This window comes from Pavona decussata, unplaced genomic scaffold (assembly GCF_977016875.1).
Source record: "Pavona decussata unplaced genomic scaffold, jaPavDecu1.1 SCAFFOLD_217, whole genome shotgun sequence".
NCBI lineage: Eukaryota > Metazoa > Cnidaria > Anthozoa > Scleractinia > Agariciidae > Pavona > Pavona decussata.
In genome coordinates this window covers 225001-234481 of record NW_028145622.1, presented here as the reverse complement: position 1 = coordinate 234481, position 9481 = coordinate 225001, and the positions used below count along the sequence as shown (strand labels likewise).

Below are 9481 nucleotides of genomic sequence, written 5' to 3'. Positions count from 1 at the left end.
TAAGTTTGTGTTCATTGACACATTTTCCCCCTGACTAATTTCTTCGAGTTGCTTGAGTAGCTCAGCTTTGTTTTTCTTGTTGAATCCTTCAGCATTTCTTTGTCTTAATTCATCCTTTAATTGTCTTACTGTCATATCAGAAAACTGAGTATTGCCTGTAGTTGGGGCATCAGTACTTGATTGCGCAGAGGGTTGTTGATTGTGAACTTCACTTGACTGCTGATCAGAGTGACCGCTCTTTCGTTTTTGTCGACTTTCCTTGATGTCTTCATCCCAGTAGCTTGCTTTCCTTTTAACATAGCTACGGGCCTCCCTTTCATTGCACGCAGCTCCCACTGTCGCTGTTCTTGCCGAAGAGCGTCTCCTGCAGAATGCCACTTGTTTGACTTTCGCAGGATTACACCACAAAATATGTCATTATTCCTTTCCACCCCCTCGGGCAATGACAATTTTAACAGATTTGTACAGCTCCAAAAATCTGGGGATATGATCGAGCAACCATGATGTGCATATATGGTGTAATCCTGCTTTTTTCATAGCCCTCCCTGTTTCCATTCAATTGCAAGAAACGACCGATCCATTGCTTTGCTTGAATGAAAAAAAGTGGGGTTTTGCTCTGGTTCCCAGTTGGTAACTGCCCTGTAGATCTTGTGGAATTCTTTCCATATCTTGATAACATCATCGGATGTTTCTGGTCGTAAAAAGCTCTTCATTTTATTAGGGAGCGCATCTAAGAGAATTTTTTGTCAGACCCTAGCAGGTTAGTCCAATCATGCTTTTCACTTTGCCTTTCCATCATCATTGCGCTGCTCCCACACATCAAAAGATTTCAACCCCGCATTATATGATAACTTTGATAAATTTTCTCCGATGCACCCCCGGTCAAGATCATCTTCCTTATCCCGGTCAAGACATTCTGCTATGATATTTTTTGTCAAAATATCAGTCACTCGCAGCATCAAATGAAGTTCGTCAACAACTATGTGGTCAAGTTCAAAGCTAAAAAGGAGTTTTCTGTCACAACAGTAGTTGTCTTTTGATTTGGTGCTCATTTCACGAATTTCATTTAATGATCTGGATAAAGTGAGAAAAGTGTGCTTCAATGTTCCAGCGATCCTTTTTTTGTACCTTGCACCAGGCACAGGGATAATTTGATCTGACACCGTTCAGTCCAAGCATGAACTTGTAACCCCCCCCCCCCCCCCCCTTGAAAAAAAATCAACATTTACCTCTTGGCTGTTCACTGTCATTTTTCCGGATGATATCATACTGTTTGTGTCATGGAAGATTCCCCCACATGCTTCTTTTATAGTCTCATAACTTTCAGAGCCGTCGACAATGGCAATGGTTCTATTTCCTTTAGCTGACATCACTGATTCGCCAGTTTGTAGAATTGAAAAGGAAAGAAGAATAAAATTTGAACTTCTAGTCATCCGTGCCCCATCGCCATTGATTTTTATCTGAATGATGTCCTTAGCTGTGTCAAATCAAGAGAGGATGAATCCTCTCTTGGTCAAATGTAGAATTTTCATCGAGTTAATCTTCAATGTGTTGCTTGAATACTGAAGCAACTGAGCTTAGTTTGGCCCCGGTGTATTTACCTTGCAATGGGTCAATATGACACATTTTGTCTAGGTCATCTTGACACTGGTAAACGAGATATGACCTGGGTAGACCATTTATTGTCATTGACAGTTCATGATAAAATGCGTCACCAACACAAATCTTGTCCAGAAGAAACAACATTTGTTCAGTTTTTGTTTTGGGGTCCTCTTCTGTACTTAGGGACTTCATTGGATGATTTCTCTTGGGGTTACCCAGAGACTTTCAAATGATGGATCACACCCGTGTCACATTCTTTAACACTGAGGGAATCTAAGGCAACCCAAAAGACTTAGAAAACCACAATGCAGTTTCAACTCTGGACATGAATGATTTGAGAGTCCTTGTTTTATTTGAAGCTTCAGGAACCGCTTTTCCTTTGTGGGATGTCAGGGTAATTGTCTCCTCAAGGGTTTTGACATATTCTTCAAGTTCCTTGTTTGATTTTCAAGCTCCTCAACAACTCTCCTCTGTTCAGTTAATGCCACAACCAAATCTTCATACAACCTTTCTTTTTTTTTTAAATTTTCATCTAATTCCTTTCTTGCTTCCCTTGGTTTTTCTGTACAAGTGCACAACAGAGGTAGACAATTTCATTAAATGGACACTAATTCCATGCCGTACGGCTTGAACATCTGTAAAAGCAAACAGGCGACAAGGTACAGAATACTCCAGATTGATATATTCCAATTTTTCTCATATTGTGCGTCCTGGGATGTTGAGGGTTTCAAACTGGCTTGTTCATCTCCACTTCCGGTCGCATAATTTTGACCGGAAGTTCTCTCACGATCCGTAGCCTGTTAGTTTATAATTTTGTGCAATTCCTTCAGAAGTGGCAGTGGAATTTCTACAGCAAAAAGTATTTCTCTTGCATTTGCTTCAGCTGAATAATGGATCTCCGGTTGAGTGATCACAATCTCCTTCTTGAAACTCAAAGAGCATTATTGAATTCGTCCGACATGTTACTTGAAAAATATGGTATGACGTAAGCTAGGCCATTTTTCATGGATATTTATAAAACAAACGGCGTGGATGCTAGGCCAAAGTAGAGATTCCTGGAAGCAAAATGGAGGATAAATGGCGACGAGAAGGAAGCATTTGCTCCTCTAAAACATGGCTTTTTCTCGGCAGCATAATTATGGAACTTTAAATTCCAGTATTCCTCGCATCGAATTTCACGGTATTTTTCCCAATACTCATCGTCTTTTGGAACCACTTAAACGTCATGAAATGCTTTTAATTTTCTACTAAAAATGAAGTTTCGACTCTAAACAAGGCAAAGAGATTTTTGAAAAGCTACTTCCATCTGGAACAGACAAGGAAAGGACTTTATGGCACTTTTGACAACACTGTGTGACAAAGAAAGGCACATATGGCAGATATGAAGCTTTATTGCTCTCAAAAAGATCGAAAATGGGAACCAATTTATTAACTACGAAAATATTAACAACATCATTCATGAGATAAAGGGCCTGTCAAACTTCATTTTAAGAATTTTGAATCTTGCTTTACTGCTTTAACTATGATATAGTGACGGAAAATATATTAACAAGGTAACTAAGATTTTGACTGTTTGCTTTGTACTGCGTTGATTTCGCGTCTGTAATCTAAGACTTAATGCGATGCTCGTGCGCATGCTTGGCGGCCATACTGTAACGGGTTTCCGGCGGGCGAAGGCTGCCGGATCATTTGCTAAGGCTAGTTATGAAAAGACCGATGATTTCCTTGCTTTTGGTAGGGGTGGGAGGGTATATATATAGGAACGAGGGCGAAATCAATGTGCAACATTAGGTACTGTATTTCCTACAGCTTCATGTGTTGCAAGACTTACAAGTTGAGCGTATACCTTACCCTCTTCGAAACTTGTCTTGCAACACAAATTGCGGTGTTAGCTACAGGGAAAGTTAGCTACAGTGTAAATTCAAAAAAATATATATATGTTGTAGACCTCAAATCATGTGAGCCGTTTCTGTGAGAAACATACTGTCATATTTTAAGGGCTAATGTTGCTCTTCTATTAAAACTTCTGTCAAAACAGTCTATCATTTTGATGGCTAAAATGAGGCTCAAAGCAGGTTGGAATGGCTTTTGAAGCCTATTTTGACAGTCATGAATAAGGACCAAAATGCGACTAATGTGCATGGTTCGAAATCCGTGTGCACCCAGGCAAGAGCTAAAGTGAGTCCCAGAAACTCTCCAATTTCCACCGTTTTAACCGTCGAGTGCTTCTTAGAAGTTATTCTTTCGATTTACCGCTTCAAAAGGGTTGATTTTCTTTTTGAAAACGGCATGGTTGAGTCTAAAACATGTAAACGATATGGCCGCCACAATAGTGGACAAAAACATCCCTTCTACGAGAGAGCTAGCCTCCCACAGACGTTCTTAGGGGTTAGTCACTGACGAACCCCTAAGAACGTCTGCGTGGGAGGCTAGGAAAGAGGAGAAATGCTCGTGATATACGCGCCGATAATAGATTTTGGTACCGTTGGGCCGTTTTTGTTGAAGACACTCAGAACAATAGATCCCTTCTAGGAGAGGGTAGAGTTTAATGAATAAATTGATGTGCAGATTTGAAGCTACCATGAAGAAAAAAAAAGACTGAGCCCACACGTTCTGCCCTCAGGGCATCCCGCACAACTAGCAATCACCTTGTTTTTCTGTGTTGATTTCGAGGTTCATAAAACTCATTGTCTGTGTTAAGTTATGGTGTTGTTTGATTCAATCAGATTATACTAGTTGTTGTCATTCGTAATCTTTAGTCTGGTTGAATTCATTGTTTCGCTGTATTTTTAGAACTTTAACCTTTCCACTTCAAATAGGGACAACTTTCACAACAACTTAAATTGTCTGTTAGCAAATAACACTGCATCCGTGACGCTTATTGCTAAATCATGTTAGTTTTCAGTCTCATTAGGTGGGAATTCGATGAACCACAAAATCAGTTCACTGAGAAGTTCCAACGGTAAAATGTAACTTAGTGGCCAAAACATGCAGTTTTAACGTAGAGTTATCACGTACACGAACGAGCAAAGCACTATACGAATATATACAATAAACAAGTATTATTTAATGATCTAGAAAATGCAAGTCGTTTACTTGTTTTGCATTGCTACATATATGACTGAGTCTACAGACCAACCATCGCAATATCCAAAGCCGTGCCAGCTGGCACATTTAGCCTACCTGATCTTCCAAATGAATTCCAGAGCTCTTGAAAGTTGATTTAATCGAACAAATTAAAGTACAAAAGCATGTGATGCCTTGATAATAATTGAAAGGAACTTGCGGCAAAGCAAGCAACGGATTTGCAAATCCTTTGTTCATAATTTAGCTAACTTAAACTAACTAAAAGTTGACTTAATTGATTTTAAAAGTTTTAATGATAATGACTGAGGAGCTATGTAAATCTATAAACTTTCAGTCATCTTTTCTTATTATCATTTCGATGAAACAGAAGAAGTTTTTATTTTGCCCTTTGAAATAATATTACCGTGACGGCTGTTTTTTTTTTTTTTTTTTTTTTTTTTTTTTTTTTTTTTCTGTTTTTTTGTTTTTTCATAAGATCGAAACTATTAAAAGAATTTATTTCGACACGAATGACAAACTTTAAATTTGTTTGTGCCTTCTTGAGGACAAAAACACAAACAAACCAATATGTGTAGTACCTTTAATAAGCCCTCTGAAAGCAAAGGTAACACTACACCTCTACGCAGTATGGCCAGATACCCATTTAAGCGCCAGTGCCGTATTATCCATGTGGTAGCTGGGAATGTACAACAGTCTTGGCAATGCATGCATATGTGGAGATGTGGATCGCCTAAATTAATAGGGATCTCGTGTGAAGACAAAAAGATGTCATAATAAACCACCTCAAAGCAATGGTCATACTATTATTCACTGTTATGATCCAATCCTTGCGTAGCAAGGTGTCATTTCATTAATGGATCATTGGTTATGTGCTAGTTTTCAACGTCTCCAATACGACCCCTTACGCGTGTGCGAAGTGCACGTGAATTGACGATAACCATATCACATTCAGTGTTGGAATGTCAAATTACGTGTTCAAGGACGTAAGGTGTATGTCGTGGGTATAGCCCGACTCAAAGTCTACCTGATCTTCCAAATGAATTCCAGAGGTCGTGAACGTTGATTTAATCGAACAAATTAAAGTATAAGGATATATGATGCCTTGATAATAATATTGGTCACACTACATTGCTCCGCGGTTTAGCCAGTCCCCCACGTATGCTATGTAAGGCTTGAATAGAAGAATTTTCAATTGAGTGTCGAAAGTAATTTAGCGTTTGCTTTGCTTTTGCTTTACTTCGCTCTGTCATTGGTTGGCAACATGTGCCACTTTCTGAACCAATGAGTAACAAAAACAAAACCAATCGTCACTAATGGGAAATGTAATTTGTATTTAGGGAGCGTGATCGCACCCCTTTTCCCGCGCTTGGCGCCTGCCTCGAAGAATTCTGACCAATTCACTGGAATCTTTTCGTATCTTATGATTGGCCAGAGTGGTCACTTTGCTGTCAAGTTAAAACTGCTCTAACATATCAATTGAGCTCTACAGCTGGTACTCTCTCACACTGGTTGGGTGTGGAGAACACTTTTTACCTCCTCCCTTTGTAACTTGAAGAGCATTGAAGCTATGAGAATGAAACATGGAGAATACAAAGTACGTTCAAAACTGTTTCCTGAAGCCTACGATGTAAGATAATGACGTCCCGTACGTCACCCTTTCTGAATAGCCGCATTTTATGGCCACTGTCTTAGATTTCGTTTTCCTGAAAAACCATCGGAATGGACAAAAAGATACCAAAAACTTGCGTTATAGAAAACAGAAATGAAAACACTACGGACATCAGTCAAAAATATTATTGTCAAAAAATATGCCTGTCGAGATAGCGTTACCTTGGAAATATCAGTTCTCGTGGACAGAGATTATATTGCTGCCAGCGAGTTTGAAAAAATTAAAACTTTTGATGGTTTTAACGTAGTTTACTGATTCAAAATCTTTTACTCTGATACAGTAAATTTGGTCGGCAAAAAATTATCCCTGGCAGGCTTTTCAAGAATTCATGTCAACATTCCCATGACGCATTGATAAATCATATCATTCGAATTATTAATAACATATGGTAATCTGTTGCGGATACCCATCAAAAAAATTTTATCTTTCAGATGGAAATGAGTGAACCTGCTGCTACGATTCATTCCACTCTATTTAATAACGTCAAAGTAAGTAATAAAAAGGTTAATTATTCCCTAACATGTCAATATCATTGACGCGATGCCTATCAGACTTTATGAAGGCAAGAGTAACTCTAAGGAAAATGTTTCCATCCATGTCCTTTTGAACCGGGAAAGTAACACGCAGAGAATTGTGCGAGACGGTAAACAAATACTGCTTTCTTCCCGGGGGACATACGTGAATTAAAAATTGTAGGAATGACTTCCTTGGCTTGATAATGTGTAAGTAGATATATGTAAACATAATTTCCTTGCGCAATTAAAATCACATAAAGTCATGTGATGTCAATTAGAAAAATCAGTCCTCCAATTAACACCTAGTTTTCATGGTGACGAAAGACGAAAGATTCGCGCACTAAAACACAAACAATACGTTGTGCTTTCGAATCTTAACGAATTAATTTGTTGGGATAAATGAGTAACTTCAAAAGAAGTGTGAATCGTTGACTACAGCGGAGCACCAGGCCGGTATTAATCTTTCTTAGCCTACATTGAACCCAAAGAAAATTTTTCAGTTGAAGAAACGCTTATCGTTTATCCAGAATTATTCGTTATTTAGGAAGACATTGTTCCGGGAGTCACGGTGATGCCAATGAATATGTCTTTCGAAAAGAATGTTTCTAGTGTACTCGACGTTTCTAACACTGGTGATTGTCTGGATTGCGACCTAGACGACTGTGATGTCGGCCTTAACACAGCTTCAACGATTTCTTTTATTGTCTTATCTCTGATATGCGGCATCTCAGCAGTTGGAGGAAATGCGGCCCTTCTTGTGGCTCTCAACAGAACAGCGACATTTCGAGGCCAAGCAAATTACTATTACATTGTTTCGCTTGCTCTTGCTGACTTCTTCATAGGCTTAACGATGACTCCCTTATACATTTGCTATGCTCTCGTGTATTTTCCTCCCTGGCTTATCAAACTTGAGGGATTTCTTTGGATTGTGACAGTAACAGCTACTACCTATAGTCTGAGCGCTGTGAGTTTGGACAGGTTTATATCGGTGGTATATCCTCTGCATTACCCTCAAGTTGTGACCGATAAACGATGCCAAGTTGTTATATTTCTTATTTGGATTGGGTCCACAATCTTTGGATTCCCAAGACTGGTTTTGAATGACTTTGTAAAACTAGAAAAGTTATGGATTGCTTGCTCTGTCGCCACAGTGGCAATGCCATTGTTAACCATGTGTGTAAGCTATGGCAAAATATTTCTGGTTGTTCGAAAAGCGAATCGATCGGTTTCTGACCATACTGCTCAATTTTCGAACGTAACTTCGGGAAACAGAAAGGCAGCTGTAACCATTGGAATAATAGTTAGCTTATTTACTATAACGTTTTTCCCACCACCGTGGTATATTTTATGCTTTTATTGGAGGATGACCCTTGCAAAGAACTCGAACTAAATGACGTTTGGCTTTGGGTCGCTCTCGCGTCTTTTACCCATTCCTCACTCAACCCTTGGGTTTATGGGCTCCGATATCGCGAATTAAGAAAAGCGATAAAAGATCTGTTCCTTAATCATAGCACTTAGAGAAGTGTGGCAGGCAGGTGTGTTTGTGTTGACTCTTTTCCCTGCAGAGCTCGATGGTAATCAGTTTATGAGTTATTGATAGTTTACTCTTTTTGTTTACACTATATTTTCACTGCTTTTTAATATGAAATGATAATTTCTGAACGAGTGACCAAACCTAGCAGTTATTGACTGAAATAAAGACGAAATTGATTCTGCACCACATGAGAATATTTTCAGTATCGCAAAATATGAAATATTTGAACTGAGTTTGGCGGAAAACCGGTTTTGACACCGTAATGGGGACGCGCCAATTCCTTTTTGAGTTAAGAGTTTTAATTGAAATAATTGTGCTTCGTTGTTTGCATTGTAACGTAGTAAAAAATTAAGGCCACAGTTTTCCTAAACGCAAAATTACAGCAGACTGCAAAATGTAGAGCGAAAACGTCTTTGACAGTTGATTTCCTTCATTAATGAATTACATGATGTGGTGGTAAAAGTGAATGACATTCCTTTTACCAAACGACAGTATTAGTCACGTTCAGCATGCAAAAAGAAAAGTTTTCATTTACAAGTCTTTCTTTGCTTTTACGGCGGAAAGAGTGAAGATGTTTCAAACAAATATGAAACATTCTTCTTGTTACCTTTAGTTTTGTTTCTCAACTTACCTACCGCAAAAATGTTATCTAAAATTCTTGGGCTGTTTGTGTCTTTTATTTAAAAACTACCTTCCAATAGAAAGTCTTTATTTCTCAAATACATAAATTATTACATGTGTTCCTTTCCATTAGCAGTTAGAGCCATTATCAGTACTTATTAAGCCCCTTCTGAAGAATGATTCGCTGTCACCAAATATCATAATCATCAAAATCATAATATAATCATATCATAATCATAATATTCAGTATTAAACACCGCTTTAGGTTAAAAAAGGTGAAGGGCTGGCCAGTCATATCGTCTACTGAGGAGTTAAAGGTTGTATTGTTTTCTTAAAAAATATAGTTTGCTTCCAAAACGTTTCATCGAGTTGATTTAATATTCATTTGCGTAGAAAGCCTTAAAATAATAAAAATATTTTTTATATGCAAGCAGTATTGGCACTAATTTTCCC

General features: G+C 38.4%; 1 pseudogene; it reads left to right on the top strand.

The window, feature by feature from the left end:
- Positions 1–7456: 7456 nt before the first annotated feature.
- Positions 7457–8391, top strand: LOC146459672 (histamine H2 receptor-like; annotated as a pseudogene).
- Positions 8392–9481: the final 1090 nt, after the last annotated feature.